Genomic DNA, 22,219 nt, shown 5'->3' with positions numbered 1-22,219 from the left:
TTTACATTTACTCACGTTTATACATTGTTTGGGTCACCCCCCCACACCCCCTCCCCCAACTAAGTGTTCTGGTTTGCCTGGAGCAACTCGTTTATTCTTATTGTCCTGGTATTATCATGATTACTATTATTATTATTATTGGCAGTACTGGGGTTTGAACTAAGGGCCTCATGCTTTCTAGGCAGACACTCTACACTTCAGCCACACCCTAGTCCTGTGAAAGGTTTTTCAAGATAGGGTCTCACAGAACTATTTGCCTGGGCTGGCTTTGAACCATGATCCTCCTGAGCTCTGCCTCCTGAGTAGCTAGGACTCCAGGAGTGAGCCACCAGCACTCATCTATTGAAACTATGTAAATGACTCTGTTGGTATAGGTCCCAAAATTGGGGAGGACAGAGCTTACAGCTGTAGCAATCAGAGGGTCCAGCTGTGAAGTACTGAGAATACAGAGGAACAGGGAACTTACTGGTGTGGATGTGGGTGACCCAACAACCTCCACCACACCACATCCCCTGAAGTCTTCTATTGTGCCTCCTCGGCACAATAGAAGGCCCCATCCCTTCCCCTTGTATCCTATTACTCATGTTGCTGATTTTCTTCTACTTCTTTCCCACTCCCTGAAAGTCAGAGATTGACTTGAAGGCGGGACACCAAACCTATGTCCTTAACAAGGCGCACAGAATTGTACACTGAGGGGACATGGACATGGTTTCCTGAGTAAAGGAATGAATGAGAGAGACTGGGAGCTCAGCCATTGGTGGTTACATAGTCTCAAGAAGATAGCAAATAACACAACAGACAGAAGTGATCATGCAGAAAACAGATCAGGAGTGAAAACACGGCTGCAGTAACACCACCCTCAGAGTGTGTAGTGGGCAAAGGCCTATATGTAAAGGCAACTTTTTGTGACAGGAACCTTGAGGCACCTAAACAGCTGTGCACGCATCCCGTTGAAGATCAAATGGTGTTTCATGTGGCAGCAACTCGTCAGTAAACAGCTTGTTCCATACTCCACAGGACACCATCTGTCTCTCAAGTAGAAAAAACAAATGCACCCATAAAAGGTAAGAGCACCTGTGCTCTAACAGAGATATAGAGAGGGGGATATGAAAGTTCAGAAAAGGACAAGGTTAATTTCACTTGGAGGAGTAAGGAAGGCTTCATGGGGTTGGGGTGACATTAGACTGGCCCCTGGAACAAGGTCTACAAATGCACATGAGTGTTGTTTCCCCCTCCACACACTTGGTAGTTAGTTAGTTAGTTAGTTAGTTAGTTAGTTAGTTAGTGGTGCTGGCAATAGAACCCCGGGCCTCACGCATGCTAAGTAAGTGCTGTATGGCTGAGTTACACCCCCAACACGCACACACACACACACACACACACACACACACACAATTTGAAAATGGTTAAATTGGGACAATGCTGAATGTGAACAATGAAGGTGAGTGGGTTGGTGAGACTTGTGGGGGAGGCTTGTGAATGGGGAACAGTGAATTACATAGCTGGGAAAGAAGGTTGAGGAATTATCAGGATTTGAATTTTGCCAGGCTAAGGAGTTTGGACTCAGGCCTGCAGGGGCAGAGAGACTGGCACAGCTGTGTTCAGGAAGACATTCTGGCAACAGCGGGAGGACAGGCTGGGCTGGGAGAAGCTGGAGGCGGGTAGACCAGTCAGACAACCGTCTCCGGCAACAAGTGACCAAGGCTCCTCTAAGCTCCTGCAGCACTTGGCAAAAACATCTGTTCAGCACTCATTCCACCATCTCTCTTGGAGCTGCCTTTTGACAGCCTGACGGCCCCACAAGCCTGTGGCTTCCTTGACAGCAGGGACTGTTTGCTGCCCCTCTGGGGCCCCCTGGCTTGACATGGTTCTTGGCAGGTGCTCATTATACATTTGTGAAGTTACTGAATAGGGCAGTGAAAAAAAGCACAAGGGGCGTACAGAGAAGGGCACAGATTTCCGGGACAACATCCTGTTTAGCAAATGCAGTTCCTAAGGTCTGAGCATTGGCACAGCTGTCTTTTGGTGTGTGGAGAAGTAGAGTCATGTGCAGGCAGCACAGGCAGGGAAGCTCACTGTAGCTGGAGGGGGAGTTGTCTTTATTTTGTGTGTGCGCATGTGTGTTTGTGTGTATGTGCCAAGGAGGCATTTCAGAGAGGTGGACCTCATAATCTGTACTGTCCTAAGGTGCATTAGGGTCTACATTAAAGCTCTTTTTTAGTTGCAAGTGACAGAAACTCAATACAAGTGAACTTCGAGAAAATGGGATATTTATCGGCATATAGGGTGTATTTCAGGACAACAGAACCAGACTCTAACAGTGCTAGATTTTCTTTCCGCCTCTAATATCTGCTCCTTCTTTACACATCAGCCTCATTCTTGCAGCTGGGCTTCCTCCACGGGCTAGAAACATGACTGCCAGTTGCCTGGCCTCCCATCTGAGAGCTTTTCCACCAAAGAGGCACCAAAGGTTTCCTCTCCCGTGTCCCAATGTCAAAGATCCCAGGAAAGGCTACTGACAGGTTTTTTGTGTCAGGAGCGCCTGGCCTAAGACCAATCCTTAGCGGTGGCTAAGGAAGCAGGATTATGTAAGAAGGAAATCACCTCCACCAAAACCTCATAATTGGAATGGGGAAAAGGAGAATTTCCCAGAGAAAGAACTAAAAATAACCCTGTCTGAGTCTTTTGCATAAGTTAATTATTTTTGCAGCACTCCATCAGTATTACTTTTGTAATATGTGTTACTGTGGGCACAGAGAGGCTTAAATAAGTGCCATAGATCACTCAGCGGATAAGTGGCAGGGTTTAGTAAAGGTCTCACTAATAAATGACTAGGCAGAGATGGAGCTAAGCATGAAATCCATTCCACCCCCATTATGTTATAGCCCCATTCACTATGGAAGGAAAGCAAGCAAGGTATATGGCTGTGAGGAAGAAATATGGACAATTTCTCCTGGGAAAATCCAAAGTCTGAGCTGAGCCACCTGTGGGAAGTGATTGATCCAGTGTTGCCATAGCAAACAGGAGTGAGAAACCCCACCACCCATCAATCTCATTGGAGATATCTGAAAAGGGAATTTCATTTTGACTTCATCTTCCTTCTATTTCAACTTAAACTAGAATTCGATAAAGTCAAAAATAAATAAATGAAAGAACAATGAGGTCCCATTTTCACCTATTAAAAATTTAAGTAGTCAGTGGTATAATAGCCTTGCTGGCAATGCTGGAAAAATGGTTTTTCTTCTAAATGGCTGGTGACAGGATAAAGTGGTCCAACCTGTGAAAAACAATTTATTTGGTCATGGGGGTTGAAAGCGCTGTCTTTAGAAACAGCTCATAGAGACACAGAACCAAACCAATTAGTGCCTTGTACAAGAGATACATGTAAAGCAGTGTTCCTCAGGAAGACTGAAATTAAAAGTATGAGAAAAAATAGAAAACAAAAATGAATGCTATGTAAATAGAAGCAACAAAGGAACAAGGTTTGAAATGTTAATATTAGACAAAGTTGACTTCACAAAAACAGAAAACAAGTCACAGGAGCTTTTATTATAATAAAGCCTGACAGCTATAATGAAAATCTGTCATAAATATTTATGCACAAAATACAACAGCATTCGAATTCATAAGGCAAAAAAAAAAACAGGAAATACATGGAAAATGAACAGAAATACAATAATAATAGGAAATTTTAATTTGCCTCTCCTAGTCCATGATTGATCAATACGCCATACAATAGGAAAAAGAAATATAAAGGCTTGATTCATTAACTAGTGAAAAGGATTAAATTAAAAGATATTAAACTCCATACCTTAAAAATCTAGAATATACTCTTTTTATAAGTGCCCATGAGTCATTTACAAATGACCACATCAGGTCTCAAAAATCAAAACAAACAAAACCAAAACTTCAATACATTTCAAAAAGTAGAATGAGTACAGATAACATTCTCTAATCAAAGTGAACTAAAACTAGAAATAGCAAAAGTAGAAACTAAAAGTGATAGAAAAGTTGAAAATTAAACGAATGAAAACTGCTCTTGAATGGAATACTATTCAGGCTTTAAAAAGGAAGGGAATTCTGATCCATACTACCACATGGATGAAACTTGAGGACTTTATGCTAAGTGAAATAAGCCAGTCACATAAAGACAAATACTATATGATTCTACTTGTGAGGTACTTGTAATAGATTCATAGAGACAGAAAGTGGAATGTGGTTGCCAGGGGCTGGGGGTAGGGAGAAATGGGAGCTACTGTAATGGGAATAGAGTTTTAGTTTTGCAAGATGAAAGAACTCTGGAGGTTGGTTGCACAATAATATGAATATACTAAACCTTCTGAACTGTACACATGCAAATGAGATAGCAAATTTTGTGTTATTTGTATTTTACTACAATCTTAAATAACCTCTACCTGGAAATTTAAAAACTCTGTCTCTTTTTTTGGTGGGACTACAGTTTGAACTCAGGGCTTCATGCTCACAAAGCATGTGCCCTATCACTTCAGCCACATCTCCAGTCCATTTTGCTCTGGTAAGTTTGGAGATGGGATCTCAAGAACTACTTGCCTGGGGTGGCCTTGAAGGGAGATCTTCTTAGCCTCCCAAGCAGCTAGAATTACAGGTATGAATCTCAGGTGCCCAGCTAAGAAATTCTTTCTTACCTAGCATTCAGGAGGCCCTGGGGTTGATCTTAGCATGAGAGACAGAGAGGACAAAAAAGGAGGAGAAGGAAGAAGGAAGAAGAGGAGAAAGGAAGGAAGGAAGGAAGGAAGGAAGGAAGGAAAGAAAGAAAGAAAAAGAAAGAAAGAAAAAGAAAAGAAAGAAAGAAGGAAAGAAAGAAGAAAGAGAAAGAAGGGAAGGAGTGAGGGAGGAAGGAAGGAAAGAAAGAAAGAAAGAAAAAGAAGGAGAAGGAGGGGGAGGGGAGGGAGGAAGGGAGGGAGGAAGAAAGGGAGGAAGTTCTCTTAATGTTCAAAGTGAGAACATTTTGAAAAAAATGTTAGTTCCCAAGGAACTAATACAACAAACAAGTCAATGGAATGGGCACTTATGGTCTCGGCTACATCCCACATAACCTTCAGGTATGACTCAAAGGGTAGATTCTGGACAGTGGAAGCTCCAAGGCCAACATGCCGACCACATTAGAAAATGTCGCTTTCTTACTACACTTATTTAGGAAGTTTGGATATGCTTTGTCCCCAAGAGGTTCTGTGCTGGAGACTAGGTTCCCAGTGTGGTGGTGATGAGGTAGGGGACCTAGTAGGACCGAATAGTGGGTCATGGCAGGTAGGGAAGAGGCCACCCTCTGAAGGGATTAATGCAGGGCTAGTGGGACTGAGTTAGTTCCCCTGAGAATAGGTTTGTTTGTTTGTTTACAGTGCTAGAGATTGACCCAGGGCCTCCCACAGTCGAGGCAACTGTGTCTACCAGTGAGCCCTTGGTTTTTTGAGACAGTTTCACTATGTAGCCTAGGCTGGCCTCAAACTTGCAATCCTCCTTCCTGTGCCTCCCAAAGGTGTGAACCACCACACCCAGCCAAGAATGGGTTATTATAAGTGAGGATGGCATCTCCCTGAGTCCCTCTTTCATAAGTGTTGTTCACTGCCTTTCTTCATGCTCCACTGCCATTACCTGCTTCCACCATTGTGGTGCCATCTGCCATGAGGCCCTCATCAAAGCCAAGCAGATGCTGGTACCATGTTCTTGAACCTCAAGAATGACAAGCTACCTAAACATTTTTACTTATAAAGTACGCAGCCTTAGGTATCTTGTTATATCAACACAAAATAGACTAAGGCAACTATGTGTGCCAGACTCTATATTAGGCCCTAAAGATACCAAAAAGGGTCAAGTTCATGTCTCCTTTCAGGGAGCAATAGTTGGTGGAAGAGAGGACCCTGGAGGTGATATGAATGTGAACAGAGAAGCTAGGCTGACCTTGTCTTAGGAGCCCTGGGAGGGAAAGGAGGATGTCCTACCAGCCCCAGGACATTGGAGCTGGCCTTTAAGGGGAGGGAAGATTTTACTAGAACAGAAGGGCTGTGAAGGGCCTTGCAGTCAGAGAAAACTATAAGAACAAAGAGAACTAAGACAGAAAATCCTGTTCAACACCACTAATGAGTTCTAAGAATGAGGGTGGGGGAGTCAAAGATTAAGTCCTTCTATCTGAAGTTTACCCCTTCCTTTACCCAGGCTTCTGATTGTAGCTTCCTCTTTGTGAACTTAGGTAAATCATTTCCCCTCTCTGAGACTCAGTTTCATCATCTATAAAAATGGAACCAATAATGCCATGTGGCTTTTGTGAGGACCAAATGAGATAAAGTGTGTTAAGAGTTTAGAGTCTCAGACATCTTCTGCCGACAGGAGATACTGGCTCAGTGCTGTGGCACTTGTTTTATAGATGAAGGAGCATTCTCCAACCTAACTACATTCTTTGCTCTCTTTGAAAATATTGATGTGTATGACTCTTCTTTCCCCACAATTTTTTCCAAGAATCTCTTTACACACTTATACACCGGGTTATCAGCTTCCCAAAGAAAGAGACAAAGTTGACTTCCTGGTCTCCAGGAACTAATACTTAATCAAAAAGAATTAGGAGGGGCAGAGTTCCTACAAGGTCCCCAACACCAGTTGGGACTGTTGCCTGGTGGTGCAGTTTCAAGGGCTGGAACATAACCACAGTGGTAAAGTGCTTGCCTACCAAGGACCTGGATTCTATCCCCGGCACTGCAAAACAAACAAAAAATTTTTTTTTACTAATGTACATTTTTCAAAGATCTAGGTTAACTTCTATAAAGTAAGAAAAGACCATCAAGAAACATAGAACACACTGCATTACAGGGTTTACTATTAGGAACACAGCTCCATCAGCTTAAGAACACCGTGCTCAACATGTTTTAAGAGAAATGTTGACGATGGCCATACCTCCCTGAACGCACTCTGTCTCATCTGATCTCAGAAGCTAAGTTGTGTCAGCCTGGTTAGTACTCGGGTGGGAGAACTGTTGCTGCTCATATTTTCAATAGGCTGAAGGAAACTCATTATAAAAACCATATAAAAGCTGATGAGCTCATGCCTGTAATCCTAGCCACTCAGAAAGCAGAGATCAGGAAGATCACAGTTTGAAGTCAGTCTGGCAAACAGTTTAGGAGACTGTCTCTTGAAAAAAACGCAACAAAGGGCTGGTGGAGTGGCTCAAGGTATAGGCCCTGAGTTCAAACCCCAGTACCGGAAAAAAAAAAAAGACTGGGCGTGGTGGTGCACACTTATCATCTCAGCACTTGGGAGGCAGAGGTAGGAAGATCTTGAGTTCAAGGTCAGTCTAGGTTACATATGAATACCCTATCTCAAGATTTTTTCAAAAAATTAAAGAATAAGAGCTTCTTGACTCTAGGAAGCCCAATCAATGTCACAGCCAGGGTATAGTGCCAACTACAATGCCATTACACCAAGAGCATCACAGCCGAACACGTCAACTCCATATCCTATGGTCGGTTTTTTATTACTCCTGAAACTTGCAGATAGCATCTTTCATGCCTGAAAACTTTATCAACTAATGCATTCACCAATGATGAACCTACCATGGAATAATTTTAAAAGTTATTCTAGAGCTATGAGCAAAACTCAAGGGAACCCAGTTGGAGGGAGCATTTAAGCCTCACTGGTTTGGAACAGGATTTTAAGTCATTGGTAGAGAAAGGACATGAGGGTTTGAAGGAGGAAAATGCAGTGAGGAGTAGAGTTCAGGCCCCTGATGCTTCTTGTAAGGCTGAGCAACTGTTTCCCACAAGGTCATGCCCAGTGGCAGGAATACAGCAAATATTAGCTTCCTCTAGAGGGTTCTCTGCAAATCCTCCTCTGCTTCAGCCCTCCCACCCTTAAATCATTGTTAAGAGCTTTTTCCCTGAGGAGGACTGAGATTTGCCAGAGTCCCAGAGTGAGTGGTAACGGAACAGAAATTAGGAGCTGAATTATACTCTTAGCTTTTCTATTCTTAACTCCTAGCTTTTATGGAGCTTTGAGGGTTGAGCTACATTTAAAATGCCCACACATGGAAAACTCACCATTAGGAAAAAATAAATAAATAAATTAGAGCCCAAAGTCACAGCTGACATTAGAATAAATTCCAGATGGCTGAAAGATTTGCATGTAAAACATGAAATCATAAAAATAGAAAAAGAAGAAAAGAGGTGATATTTATAATATTGGAAGGAAGAGGGAGTATGAAAGACCATTCTAAGTTTAGTACCAAAGGCAAATAATAAAGAAAAAAATGACAGAAGTAAAAAAAAAAAAAAAAAAATCATCCATGAGGAGACCTGCAAAAGTAGAAAGGCAGGAAGGAACTCTGAAGTCAGAGTTACTGCATTCAAGGAAAAGAGTGCCCTGGATCATTTCTTAGGGTGGTTAACCGGGCAACTGCACTGGGTGTCTGGAGACACTCAGCCCTTCTGCCTCCTCACTATTGTATGATCAGCCAGCTGCAAGGAGGAATTTACTCCAGACCTAACCATAACAACTGACCCCCCACATAGGGAAGAGAACTATCCTACCCCAGGCAGCACAGGTCCTCTTTCTTCAAGACCACACCTCAAAATGGCATGTTTTCTCTCACATATGGAACCTAGATTTTAAAAAAGCGGGGCAGGTGGGGGGTGAGGGGATGGAGGGGTTGGGAGGCCGGCGGGGGGGGGGGGGACGGGTAGCAGCTGTTGGAGTGGCTCAAGTGCTAGAGCACCTGCCCTAGCAAACATGAGGCCCTGAGTTCAAACCCCAGTACTGCCAACAAATAAAGACATGAAAGTAGAAGAGGGACTATTTGGGAAGAAGGTGGGAACCAGTGAGAGGAGTGGAGGAGTACAAGAGAGGTTAATGGGGATAAACATGATCAAAGTACATTACATACATGTACGAAAATGTCATTGTGAAACCCATTATTTCATACAATTAATATATGCTAATAAAAAGAAGAAAAGAAAAAGAACCAAGAGAGAAAAGGAAATACTTGCCATGGTTTCAAATGCCAATCAAGCTCTTTGCCTGTCTGCTTTGATGGCAGGTCTGAGTCTGCACTTCCCCTGGACCACTGACCAGGCTCCTGTTTGCAGACTCACACATCCCCTGTCAATAAAGTCAGGCCCTCACACAGCCACTCCAATGAGAACTGGCTCTATTACAAATATCCCACCTCATCTTGAAATATTTTATTAACATCTATGCCCTCAATGACAAATATTAACTTTTTATTCTTTTTTAAAAATTTATGTTATCATTTTTACATTTACTCACATGTGTACCACCCTCTTGTTCTCTGATTTTGTTAAAGAGAAAATAAGAAAGATAAGGCATTTTTGCTAGTTTGAGCTAAAGATAGCTATACAGAGAGATTTCTAGCGCTGCTTCCATATTCATGTGTATTGCAACCCACACTGGTTCCTCTCTGCCAGACCTCTTCACTACTTCCCGGTCACCTTCCCATAGTGGCCTCTGGCAGGTTAAGATTACTTTATTCACTCCTCTACAGTGAGCACATTGTTAGGGCCCCCGAGAGACAGAGAGCCACGCGTGAATGCAATCAACAAAGCAGAGTTTATTGGACTGGCTAGCCAGGGTCGAGCTCCCACACGGACACGCAGGACCAGTTAGGAAAACACGACCCTGAGCCTCTTTAGGGGAGATCTTATATAGACCACTACCTGCCGTTACAGCAAAAGCCCGAGCGGCACATAGCCAATGATTTTGTAACACCACATACATTTCCAGCCTATCCATTTAAGAGTACGTGTACTTCCTAGCCTATAGAGTAAAAGGTCATTATTTGCGCGCGCATTTACGTTATCAACATTGAACAAGCAGGCAGAGCACATCTTGCACGTACACCCCGTCATCTTTCGCAACCTGCTCACATTCCTCACATTCTATAGGCCCGAGCCGAGCCCTGCTGCTCTGCTTATCTTATCTACATGGGGCATTTGGTACTGGTTTCTCCAACAGGGGGGTGGGGGTCCACTGAGACATCCTATTCCTTTCATTCCCCCCTTTTCTTATGGCCTAAATTGAGGAATCATTCTCAAGGGGATGAAGAGCCTGATATTGTTGGCGGAGGACCAGAAGTTGGATAGTATTAATTCGACTTTTGACAAAGGTCATAAGTCGGTTTAGAATCCAGGGTCCTATGGTAACAAGTAATAGGAGGACTATTATTGGCCCTGCCAGTGTAGATAGGAGGGTAGCTAACCATGGGGACTGGTTAAACCAAGACTCGAACCAGCTTTCCCCGGCCTCTTTTTCTCGTTTTCTTTGTTCTAGGCTCTTTTGAAGTTTAGACATGGAGTCACGAACAACTCCGGTATGGTTGGTGTAAAAACAACATTCTTCCCCTAGAGCAACACATAGTCCCCCCTTTTGGAGGAACAACAAGTCCAGACCTCGTCAGTTTTGAAGTACTACCTCTGACAGAGAAGTAAGGGATTTTTCTAGGTGGCTAATGGAGGTTTCTATTCTCTCTATATCTTCGTCTATGGCTGTGCGCAGCGAAGACATCCCTTTATGCTGGGTGGCCAAGGAGGCTATGCCGGTTCCTGCCCCCGCTAACCCTAGGCTGAGTAGGGTAGCAATAGTTAGTGCGGAAATAGGTTCTCTCTTTTTTCTTTTTTCAACCATTTTTGTATTCCAGTATGAGTATAGACTCTCCTCCGAATGATAGAGGATGCAGGGCAGCACAGCCACTATGACACAGAATTCTTTAGAGCTGTTAAACACCTTAGTTGATAGGCAAGGGGTGAGTCCGGACCGTGAGCATAGCCACCACCCCTCGTCCTTTGGAACTATCCAGTTAATAGTGCTGCCCCAGGTTTGATTGGCTTTAATAACAGTACATAAGTCTTGTCTACCCCTTGGCACCTTTCCTAAGCAGGTTCCTTGGCCACTTACCTGTTGTATGGTCAGACCTCTTTTACAGTTTCCCCAGGAACATTGGGTGGGGTTTTCACTAGTTGAGCTATTATAGGTGACATTTAGCCCTATTGCCTCATAGAATGGGGGCCTCACATCATAGCACAGCCAGCAGGAGGTAGTCATGCTAGGGTTGGTGTGGTTTAACGTCAGGAATGCAGCATCTACCAGGTCCCAGAGGGGGCCATGAGACTGGGCCTTACCAGGGGAGGGCTGGTTCCTGATGGTCTTGGAGTTGTGACATTAGCCTGGGCTAAGGTTGAGGGAAGGTGGTGAGTTGTGGAAGGTCGGGGAGGTGGCTTTACATAGGGCGGCCTAAGTACCTTATTAGGGCCTACTACTGTGGACGGTGGCCCTGTGGGCTCAATTTTCAATCTGACTACTATGGTCGAGCCAGCGTGTCTACCATATTTATAAAATACAATTCCCCATATCCTTCCTTGCATCCATCCTGAGGTGTCCTTTTTGCCAGCTTCAGTGAAAGTGACCTTGATTCTATCTAGATCTGTGGGCCAGCAACCGCGGTTGAAAATCGGAAGGCTTAGGCCCCCCCCCATCTGCTTCCCCATGGTGTTCCCCCCGGTGCCCCATTTACAAATGCAAATGTGAGCAGGTCTGGTTTTGGTACTTCCCATTTCCATTCACCATCGTTAGATGTGACGCATGCCCACGACTTACAGAAAGAGTATTGTATACCCCCACAGTCTTTGCGCTTTTGGTGGCCCGGGCAAGCATAAAAACCATAGCGTCGAGCTGAGTCCGGGGCGGTGGCCCCGTAGGCAGGATTGATGTCTCTGAAGCAGAATTGTAGTTCCAGCCACCAAGTTCCCAATGGGGCAGTGTGAGTAGTCTCGTTGAGGGTGGTATGTGTCTCCCCATCGGTGAGTATCCAGGTTTGTTTATAAGGCTGGTGAGGGTTGGTTTCGGCAAAGCTCCTGCTCTGGGCAATGAGCAGGATCAGGAAGATCATCCAATTCATTCGTGTCGGCTCCTGAAGACTCTGCATGTTTTTGGGGCTGCAAGAGCTTCAGCTTTAATGGGTTGTCTGGGTGCCGCCGTACAGTCCACTCTTTAGCCCCTTCTTGTTTTTGATGATTGGCTCGACGCACGTGGGAGTAATGGATCCAAGGTCTGATGCCGTCAACCTTGAGGGTGGTAGGGGTAGTAAACAGTACAACATAAGGTCCTTTCCATCTAGGCTCTAGGGTTTTGGAGTGATGCCTTTTAACCCATACCATATCACCCGGGACTATGCCATGTTCCGCGTTCGGGGTCCTCTCAGCAGTATGGTACGCTTGGATTAGGGGCCATATTTGTCGTTGTACTTTAGCTAGAGCCTGTAGCATAATCAGATAATTTGGGGCCAGATCATCTAGTCTCGGGCCTAAGGTCCTTTGAATGATGGGGGGTGGAGCCCCATACAGGATTTCAAAGGGGGTTAGCCCATGGACATAAGGGGAGTTCCAGACCCGGAAGATGGCCAAGGGAAGGAGTGTCACCCAATCTCCTCCAGTCTCCAGGGCCAATTTGGCTAAAGTCTCCTTTAGTGTCCTATTTATCCTTTCTACCTGCCCTGAGCTCTGGGGGTTATATTCACAATGTAGCTTCCAATTGGCCCCCATAGCCTGGGCTAGCCCCTGCAGGACTTTACTAACGAAAGCCGGACCGTTATCTGACCCAATTGCCTCGGGCACCCCATATCTGGGTATGATTTCCTCTAGCAAGGCCTTTGCCACTACCTGACTCATCTCCTTCTTTGTAGGAAAAACCTCCACCCAGCCCGAAAAGGTATCTATGAATACTAGCAAATATTTGTACCCAAACTTTCCTGGCTTTACCTCAGTAAAATCCACTTCCCATCTTCTTCCCGGAGCCCTCCCCCGTTCCTGAGTACCTGTGTGGTGCCCCTCCCTTCGTCCTGGTTTCATGACTGTGCAGCTGGCACAATCTTCCACAATTTGACGGACTGCCACGGTCTGGTTCGGAAATCGGAGCTGCGCAGATGTCAACAGGTCTAGTAATTTTCTCCACCCCAAATGGGTGGACTTATGTAAGTTAGCCAACAGGAATCGTCCGAGTTTTTCGGGCAGAATTAATTTGCCTTCCAAGTCGCTTCTCCATCTGTCTTCCCCTTCTCTAATGGGGGAGTGGGCTCTCATCCAGGTGAAATCCTCCGTGGAGTATTCTGGTCAGGGGGAGGTAACTAAGGGAGCTCTGGGACAGGCATGTCTACAGCCGTGACCATGGAAGGACTCACCATTGCTGCTCTCTTTGCTTCTTGATCTGCTCTGTTGTTACTGACAGCTTCTGGCGTCTTGGCAGACTGGTGGCCTGGGACATACATCACTGCCACTGCCTTCGGTTTTTCCACTGCCATTAATAGACGCTGGACCTCGGCCAGGTTCTTTAGATTTTTCCCTTCTGCTGTGCGGAATCCTCTTTCGCGATAGATGGCCCCGTGGACATGGATGGTACCGAAAGCATAGCGACTATCGGTGTAGATATTGACTCGCTTTCCTTTTGCCCTCTCCAGGGCCTCTGCCAAGGCAATTAATTCCGCTTTTTGGGCTGAGGTTCCGGGTGGGAGGGCGCTGCTCCATACCGCATTTCCTTCTTGGTCGACTACCGCCACCCCGGCCCTTCGGACTCCATCTTGGACAAAGCTGCTTCCATCAGTGTACCAGTTTAATTTGCAGCCAGACAGGGGGGTATCCTTTAGGTCAGCCTTTACCTGTGTGACTTCGGAGAGGAATTCTTTGCAGTCATGGACAGGTGTCTGTAGTTCCAGGTTAGGCAACAGGGTGGCAGGGTTCAGGGTTACGGGATCTGTGAATGTGATCCGAGGGGAATCCAACAAGAGCCCCTGGTAATGAGTGAGCCTGGCATTCGTCATCCATTTCCCAGGGGGTTGTTTAAGGATTCCCTCCACCAGGTGAGGGGCTGTGACCCAGAGGGACTGTCCAAAGGTTAATTTATCGGCTTCTCTCACTAGCACGGCGATGACCGCTATGATACGAAGGCAGGGGGGCCATCCCGCCACTACTGGGTCTAATTTCTTGGAAAGGTATGCCACCGGCCTCTTCCAAGGACCTAGTTGTTGGGTCAAGACTCCTTTGGCTACCCCCTTTTTTTCATCTACAAATACAGTGAATGGTCTTGTAGGATCTGGCAAGGCTAAGGCAGGGGCCTGTAAAAGAGCGTCCTTTAGCTGGTCAAAGGCCTGTTGTTCTTTCTCCCCCCATCTCCAATCTGGAGCCTCTTTGGTGGCCTCATATAGGGGTCTGGCTATCTCCGCAAATCCCGGAATCCAGAGTCTACAGAATCCTGCGGAGCCCAGGAACTCTCTTACTCCCCTAGTGGATGAAGGGGATGGGATAGCCAAAATAGTCTGTTTCATGGCATCAGTCAGCCATCTTGCCCCATCTGTGATCTGATAACCCAGATATGTCACTGACCTTTTACAGATGTGGGTTTTCTTGGCACTCGCCCGATATCCCAGCTCACCTAATTCCGTTAACAGGTGTTCAGTAGCCTCGTTGCATTCCTCTCGGGTTTCTGCCGCTAACAGTAAATCATCAACATACTGTAATAGAGTGAATCGCAGGTGGCTCCGGCGAAAGGGTTCCAGGTCCTGGCTCAGGGCCTCGTTAAACAGGGTGGGAGAGTTTTTAAATCCTTGTGGCAGTCTGGTCCAAGTAAGCTGTCCAGATTGGCCCCCACCCTCGTGCCATTCGAAAGCAAATAGCGGCTGGCTAATTTCTGACAATGGAATGCTGAAGAAAGCATCTTTCAAATCAAGGGTTGTATACCACACTTGCGAGGGGGGTAGGTGGCTGAGCAAGGTATAGGGATTCGGAACGGTGGGATGAATGTCCTCCGTCCGCTCGTTTACCTTTCGCAGGGCCTATAGTCCTTGCTTCCTGGCTTTTGGACGGGGAGCAGAGGTGTATTCCAGGCAGACCGACAAGGCCGCAGTATTCCTTCCTTTAATAGCCTGCGGATATGAGGGGCTATGCCTCTTCGAGCCTCCTCGGGCATAGGATACTGTTTCACCCGAATGGGAAGAGCAGAAGCCTTCAATTGTATAACTACGGGAGGGAGGTGCTTGGCAAGCCCAATTCCCGCAGTCTCTGCCCAGGCCGTGGGGAACCTTTTTAGTCATTGGGCTATGTCCCCTCTGGCTCCTGTCGGTCCTCAAACAGCCGATACTCGTTAGCCAATGATAGGGACAGGACGTGTATCGGGCTCCCCTCCTGATCAGTCACAATTATTCCATCTGGTTCAAAATAGATACGGGCCCCTACTTTGGTGAGTAAGTCCCGTCCGAGCAGGGGAGCAGGGCTCTTAGGAACGACCAGGAAGGAGTGTGTGACCTGGTGTTTTCCTAAGTTTACCTTTCTTTTGGTAGTCCATGTACATAACTGCGTACCGGTGGCCCCCTGAACGACACTTGTTCGTTCCTTGTTCAAAGGTCCATGTGCCTTGTTTAAGACCGAATACTGGGCACCGGTATCCACCATGAATCCCATCGGCTTCCCCTCCACATGTATTGTTACCCAAGACTTGGGGAGGGGGTCCGAGCCCCGTCTCCTTCAGTCCTCTTCTCTGGCTAGGAGGACTCTGGCCTGCTCTACTGCTCGTTCCTTTTCCCTGTTATCCCCCGGTCTCCTTCCAAACCCTCTTCTTCCCTTTAACTTAGGGCACTCTCTTTTCCAGTGCCCAGTCTCCTTACAGTAAAAACAGTGTTCCTTATCGGGGGTCCGAGCGTGGCTCCCTCCCCTGGGTTTGTCCCGGACACCCGCTAGGAAAATACGGGCCATTTCTCTTTGTTGCTTTCGGTTTTCCTTAGCCTGGAACTCCCTGTCCTCCTTTCTCAATTTCTCCTGGACCTCCCTGTCTTCCTTTCTCCGCCTTTCCTCCCTTTCTTCTGGAGTTTCCCTAGCAGTAAAGACCTTCTCTGCTATTTGTAGCATTTCCCTAATGGTCATTTCCCCTAAGTTTTCCTGTTTATTGAGTTTTCTCCTAATGTCTGGAGCTGCCTGATTAATGAATGAGAGTACCACAGCAGACCGGTGGAGCTCCACCTCAGGGTCAATAGGGGTGTACTGACGGTATGCCTCGTAGAGGCGCTCTAAGAAACTGGCTGGGCTTTCGTTTTCCCCTTGGACGACTGCTTTTACTTTTGCAAAGTTGGTGGGCCTTCTAGCGGCCGCTCGGAGACCGGCCATAAGAGTCTGACGGTAGATTCGGAGACGCTCCCTACCTTCTGCGGTCCCGAAATCCCAATCAGGGCGGCGTAGGGGGAAGGCCTCGTCTATGGCCGGTTGGAGAGTTGTGGGTCTCCCATTATCCCCCAAGACCTTCTTCCTTGCTTCATTGAGGATGCGCTCTCATTCCTCCATCATAAAAAGAGTATTGAGCAGCTGATGACAGTCATCCCAAGTGGGATGGTGTGTATGCATGATGGACTCCAGGAGATCTATGAGACACTTAGGGTCTTCCGAAAAGGGCGGGTTCTGCGTCCTCCAGTTATATAGATCACTGGAGGAGAAGGGCCAGTACTGAAACTGTTGTCCCCCTCCCGGTCCCCCTTGGCCTACCATCTGGACTGGAAGTGTAGGGACAGTTTCTTCCCCCTGTGTTGATGAGGAGGGCCTGTCTTCCCCCTCCCTTTCCCGGATCTCTTGGGGGCGAAGTCTTCGACCCATTCCTCCTCCTGCTACCAGTCCTGTTGAGAAGGATGAGGAAATTTCCTCCTCCGGGGCACTGGCTTGGCCAGGGGGAGTCACGTATGGAGGCGGCCGATCTTCCTCTGCCCCTGCAAGGGATGGGTAAAGGGGGAAACTCTCTGGTAAGACCGGAGATGGTAAGGGAGGTGCCCTATTCTGAGGACCGGTCAGGGTGGGAAGAGGAAGTTTCTCCTCCTCCTTTATGACCAAGGCAGGTGTGACTGGGGTTTTAGCCCCGGGAGCCGAACTGGAGGGGTGAGTCAGAAAAGCTGTTAACCAAGGGGGGGGGGTTCCTCGCCAGATCCTCCCAAACCAAAATGTAAGGGTCTTGGTCTGGATGGCCTCGATTGCCTGGCCGAAAAATGACTGCTTTAACCTTAGTGATCAGGTCTAGGGAGAGGGAACTTTGAATGGGCCATCCGACTCCGAAAGTGGGCCACTCTGCAGAACAAAAGGTGTCGAACTTACCTTTCTTGATGACCAGACCCGCATTTAAGGCCCTTTCTTTAACTTCTGAAAAGTGAGAAAGGATCAGAGACTTTGGGGTTGTTTGTCCCTGTCCCATTGTGGAAGGAGAATCAAACACCAAGAGAGATAGAGCAAAAAGGGTAAAGGCAACAATAATTCCACATACACACAACACTCTCCAGCACTCGCTTGGACCGGTCCTTCTCTCACACTGGTGCGCACCTCATTCAACCTCCTCACCGTCCAACTTGGATATCAGGCTGAAAGGCGTCCACTTGACAGGTGGTCGGTCGACTAGCTCAATTAGTTCTTCACCTGGCGCCAGGGTTCCTAAAATGCTCGAGCCCAAATGAGTGGAAAGCCTCTCCCAATAGGACCCTGTGGTCCTCCTAGCGAGATTCCCAGAATGAATCTCCCTGGGGATTGGCCGAATCCCCGCCACGGCCCAAATGGAACACTCAAGTTCCTCCAAATGAGGGTCTTGGATCCCCTCCCAACACCTAGGACTTGGGATCGCCCCTGCTTTCTCGCGGGCAAGTTCTGTCTCTCAAGAAAATGGAATCTCGCTGGGGCCTCCAAATGTTAGGACCCCCGAGAGACAGAGAGCCACGCGTGAATGCAATCAACAAAGCAGAGTTTATTGGACTGGCTAGCCAGGGTCGAGCTCCCACACGGACACGCAGGACCAGTTAGGAAAACACGACCCTGAGCCTCTTTAGGGAAGATCTTATATAGACCACTACCTGCCGTTACAGCAAAAGCCCGCGCAGCACATAGCCAATGATTTTGTAACACCACATACATTTCCAGCCTATCCATTTAAGAGTATGTGTACTTCCTAGCCTATAGAGTAAAAGGTCATTATTTGCGCGCGCATTTACGTTATCAACATTGAGCAAGCAGGCAGAGCACATCTTGCACATACACCCCGTCATCTTTCGCAACCTGCTCACATTCCTCACATTCTATAGGCCCGAGCCGAGCCCTGCTGCTCTGCTTATCTTATCTACACGGGGCATTTGGTACTGGTTTCTCCAACGGGGGGTGGAGGACCGCTGAGACATCTTATTACTTTCACACATCAACCACATTCAAGTTTTAGGTTTCCTTCCCTTTCCCTATTCTTCCTGTGCACATTCTCCCCTTAGTGTGTGACCCATGTCCAATAATATTACTACATTTGTTTCAGGTTTATAATCTGCACATAAGGGAGAACATGCAACTTTTAGCCTTTCTGAGCCTGGCTAACTTTGCTTAAGATGATGTTCTCCAGTTCCATCCATTTACTTGCAAATGACAAAATTTCATTCTTCTTTGTGGCTGAGTAAAATTCCATTGTGTATAAATACCACATTTTCTTAATCCATTCTTCAGTAGTGGGGCATCTTGGCTGTTTCCATATCTTGGCTATTGTGAATGTTATTGTGAATAACGGGTATACAGGTGCCTTTGGAACAACCTGAGTCACATTCCTTCAGCTATATCCCTAGGATTGGTATTACTGCATCATATAACAAATCTATGCTTAGTTTTTTAAGAAGCCTCCATATTGTTTTCTAAAATGGTTGTACTAGCTTACATTCCCACCAGCAGTGTATGAGAGTTCCTTTTTCCCTTGCATCCTCACCAACATTTGTTGGTGGTGGTATTCTTGATAGTAGCTATTCTAACAGGAGTCAGGTGGAATAGTCACAGGCATGAGATGTCACGGGGGAATCCACAGATGTGCTAGAGGGTTCTTGCTCTCAGAATGCTCTCAAGAATAAGAGGCTGGAGCATGGGAGTTACAGGAAGGAAAGAAACTTTATTGATAGAGAAGGGCTGAGCAGAGAGATGCACAGCGGGGTCCGGAAACCTGGTGTCCCCTGAGTGCTGGAGTGGGGGGATATATATGGCTTCTGCCCTAACCTAAAGAACAGTTCATAGTGGAATCTTGTAGGTCCATTCTTGGGGCACACAGGCCTTCTGTCCCTCCTGATCCTCTGGCCAAGCTGGTTCCTCTGCTTCTCCCAGTCGTGGGGGCTTCCGCATTCCTAAGATGTCATGGGGCTGATTTATGTTATGGGCTGCTACAGAATCTTAGTGTGGTTTTGATTTGCATTTCCTTTATGGCCAGGGATGGTGAGCATTTTTTTCATATGTTTTTGGCCATTTGGACTTCTTCCTTTGAAAAATTTCTGTTTTGTTCAGTTGCCCACTTCTTTTTTGGTTCATTGAGTTTTGGGAGAGTTTAGTTTTTTGAGCTCACTGTATATTCTGGTTATCAGTCCTTTGTCTGATGTATAACTACCAAATATTTTCTCCCACTCTGTGGGTGGTCTCTTCAATTTAAAGATCATTTCTTTTGTTGTGCAAAAGCTTTTTAATTTTATGTAGTCCCATTTGTCCATCCTTTCCCTGGGCTGCTGTAGTTCTACTGAAGAAGTCCTTGCCTATATCTATTGTTTCCAGAGTATTCCCTGCTCTTTCCTGTACTAATTGCAAGGTTTCGGGTCTGATATTAAGGTCCTTAATCCACTTTGAGTTGATACTAGTACAGGGTGATAGGCATGGATCTAGTTCCAGTTTTCTGCAGGTGGATAATCACTTTTCCCGGCAAAGCTTGTTGAAGAGGCTGTCTTTTCTCCATCATATGTTCTTGGCGCCTTTGTCAAAAATAAGGTGGGTGTAGTAGTGTTGATACATATCCGGGTCCTCTGTTCTGTTCCACTGGTCTTCATATCTGTTTTTGTGCCAGTACCATGCTATTTTTATTGCTATGGCTCTGTAGTATAGTTTGAAGTCAGGTATTGTGATACCTCCAGCATTGCTCTTTTTGCTCAGTACTGCCTTGTCCATTTGAGGTCTCTTGTGTTTCCAAATGAACTTTAGGGTAGATTTTTCAATTCATTCATTCATTTTATTTAGAGTACTGGGGTTTGAATTCAGGGTCCTGTACTTACTAGTCAAGTTTTCTACCACCTGAGCCACGCCCTCCCCCAACCCCACAAATATTTAATTGTACAATTGCTGACCAGAAAGTTCAACTCCGCTTGGCTGGTTGTACATAATAATCATAGTCAACCTCCATTCATTATTTCTGTGTGTTAGACATTGTACCCAACAGTTCATATAATTGAATCTCATTTAATCATCACTATTTGAGATAGTTATTATTATTTCCTCTGTTTTACAGATGAGGAAAGTGAAGTTTTAGTGAAACTTAAATGAGGTGACCAGAGTCAGTCAGCTAATAATTGTGTGGCCAGGACTAGATCCACTAATCTAATTCTAGAGGCCATATTAAATTGTTCTGTGATTCTCAGTCTGGAGGATGGGGGTTACAGCTAAGAGCCCGTGGATTATAGCAGAAGGACTTAAAGACTTATTTTTCAAACTGCTCATGTTGTATTTCCCTTTCCCATCCCTTCTCCTCTCCCAACTTTATCCTATTCTTATATGTTTTCCAGGTGGACTGTGATGGAGGGGAGGTCACTGCCTCACAGGGAGTCACTTTTTCTTGATGGTGTGTGCCATAGTTCTCAAGATGGAGAAATAGTTGAGAACCAGTAGGCTGAAGGGTAACTGAAAAATCCCCAAGCCATTTTTCTGTGACTTCTGCCTGAGGAACCCTTACTGTTCTGGAATAACTTCACATGGCACTATATAGCTGCAGAGTGCTGAAGGACAGAAAGCAGGCTACATATATATGTATGTAGCTATAAGTGTACATATGAAAGACGGATGCATATAAAAGTAGGAGAACATGTATATGAAAAATGTATATATACATGAAAACATGTGCAAAACATATGTACATGAAAAGTATGTGTGCTTATTAAAATATATATTTAAAATGAGTCTAGGTATACATACCCTTCTCTTCCTGTTCTAGCATCAGTGTTAGCAATTATGCAAGCTATTAAAAAAAAGACACCCCCATATATATATACCTAATCAGCATATTCTGCTCCTCCTGAAAAATTACTACATGCAGCTCAGTAAACAGAACAGAAAAGAAACAGAATGCACAATTAAAAGGTGAACAGGGGCTGGGGGTGTAGCTGAGTGGTATAGCACTTGACCATGCTCAAGGTCATGTGTTCGATCCCCAGCAACCCACCTACTTCCCCCTCCCACAAAAAAAAGAACAAGAACAAATGTCTAGAATTACTAGACATTTTAGTAAAAAAAAAAAAATCAACACTATGAAACAGACCATATAAATCCACTGTGGGACACCAGAATATGCCACCCCAAAATATGCCATTTTGGCATATGGACTATTTTGAGCTGAAGGTAACTGAGAAAAAGCATACATAAGAAAATCTCCCTGTTCTCCCCCTACTTGCTGAGAGATAGGACATAGATTCATAAAGACACAGATATCCTCCTCCCCATCTACCAGGAAGGTCAAAGATTAACCCCTGAGGCAGCTGTGGAGCTTTAACAGCCAGGAGAAGTCAATAGACAAATCTACATAGCAAGCTTTATTAACTAGTTTTTGTCATTTATTTGCCTTCCTATAATTTGCTGCCTGTAGAGACTCAAGGTCTTTTTTTCTCTGCCTTGTTGCTTCTCTAAAATTTTATTGTTTTTTTGTTAAAGATGATCTGGAAATCATCTTTAACTATTAGAGATGCACATTTTAGAGGTGAGGCCAAGGGGAAGGAAGTCAGATCATTGGAACTGCACCCTCAAATGGGATTGTGGGACTCTAGTCTCTTCCTCTTCCTCTCTTTTGCTTCCTCTGCCATGTACTCCCACCATGATGTGCTGCCTTACCACTGGCCCAAATGCAACAGGCCAACTGATCATTGATTGAAACTTCCATGAGCCAAAACCTTTCCTCTTTTTAAAGTTGATTATTTCAGGGCAAAATAGTTTCTGTCGGGTATTGAGGGGGTAGGGGGGAGAGGGAGGGGGTGGAATGGGTGGTAAGGGAAGGGGTGGGGTCAGGGGGGAGAAATGACCCAAGCGTTGTATGCACATATGAATAATAAAACAATAAATAAATAAAGTTGATTATTTCAGATATTTGTTATGATAGTGGAAAACTGACTAAAACAGGGACCAGGTTAAGCTAGAAT

General features: G+C 45.7%; 1 protein-coding gene across 10 annotated transcripts in view; it reads left to right on the top strand.

Annotated features, from left to right (window-relative positions):
* Spink4 (serine peptidase inhibitor Kazal type 4) overlaps positions 1-22,219 on the top strand; it is a 91,310-nt gene that overhangs the window by 17,115 nt on the left and 51,976 nt on the right. For 2 of the 10 annotated variants that reach the window (XR_012440399.1, XR_012440395.1), the window contains exon 3: positions 20,600-20,655. The exons of 6 other annotated variants lie outside the window; for them this stretch is intronic. The gene's annotated coding sequence lies outside the window, so the exon portion shown is untranslated. Of the gene's footprint in view, positions 1-20,599; positions 20,990-22,219 lie in introns of those variants that run through there. 2 more of the 10 variants (XR_012440398.1, XR_012440394.1) reach the window with 1 other exon arrangement.

The sequence above is a fragment of the Castor canadensis genome, chromosome 13 (genome assembly GCF_047511655.1).
Source record: "Castor canadensis chromosome 13, mCasCan1.hap1v2, whole genome shotgun sequence".
Lineage (NCBI taxonomy): Eukaryota > Metazoa > Chordata > Mammalia > Rodentia > Castoridae > Castor > Castor canadensis.
The sequence above is the reverse complement of the archived record's forward strand: the minus strand, read 5'-3'. Positions and strand labels throughout refer to the sequence as shown.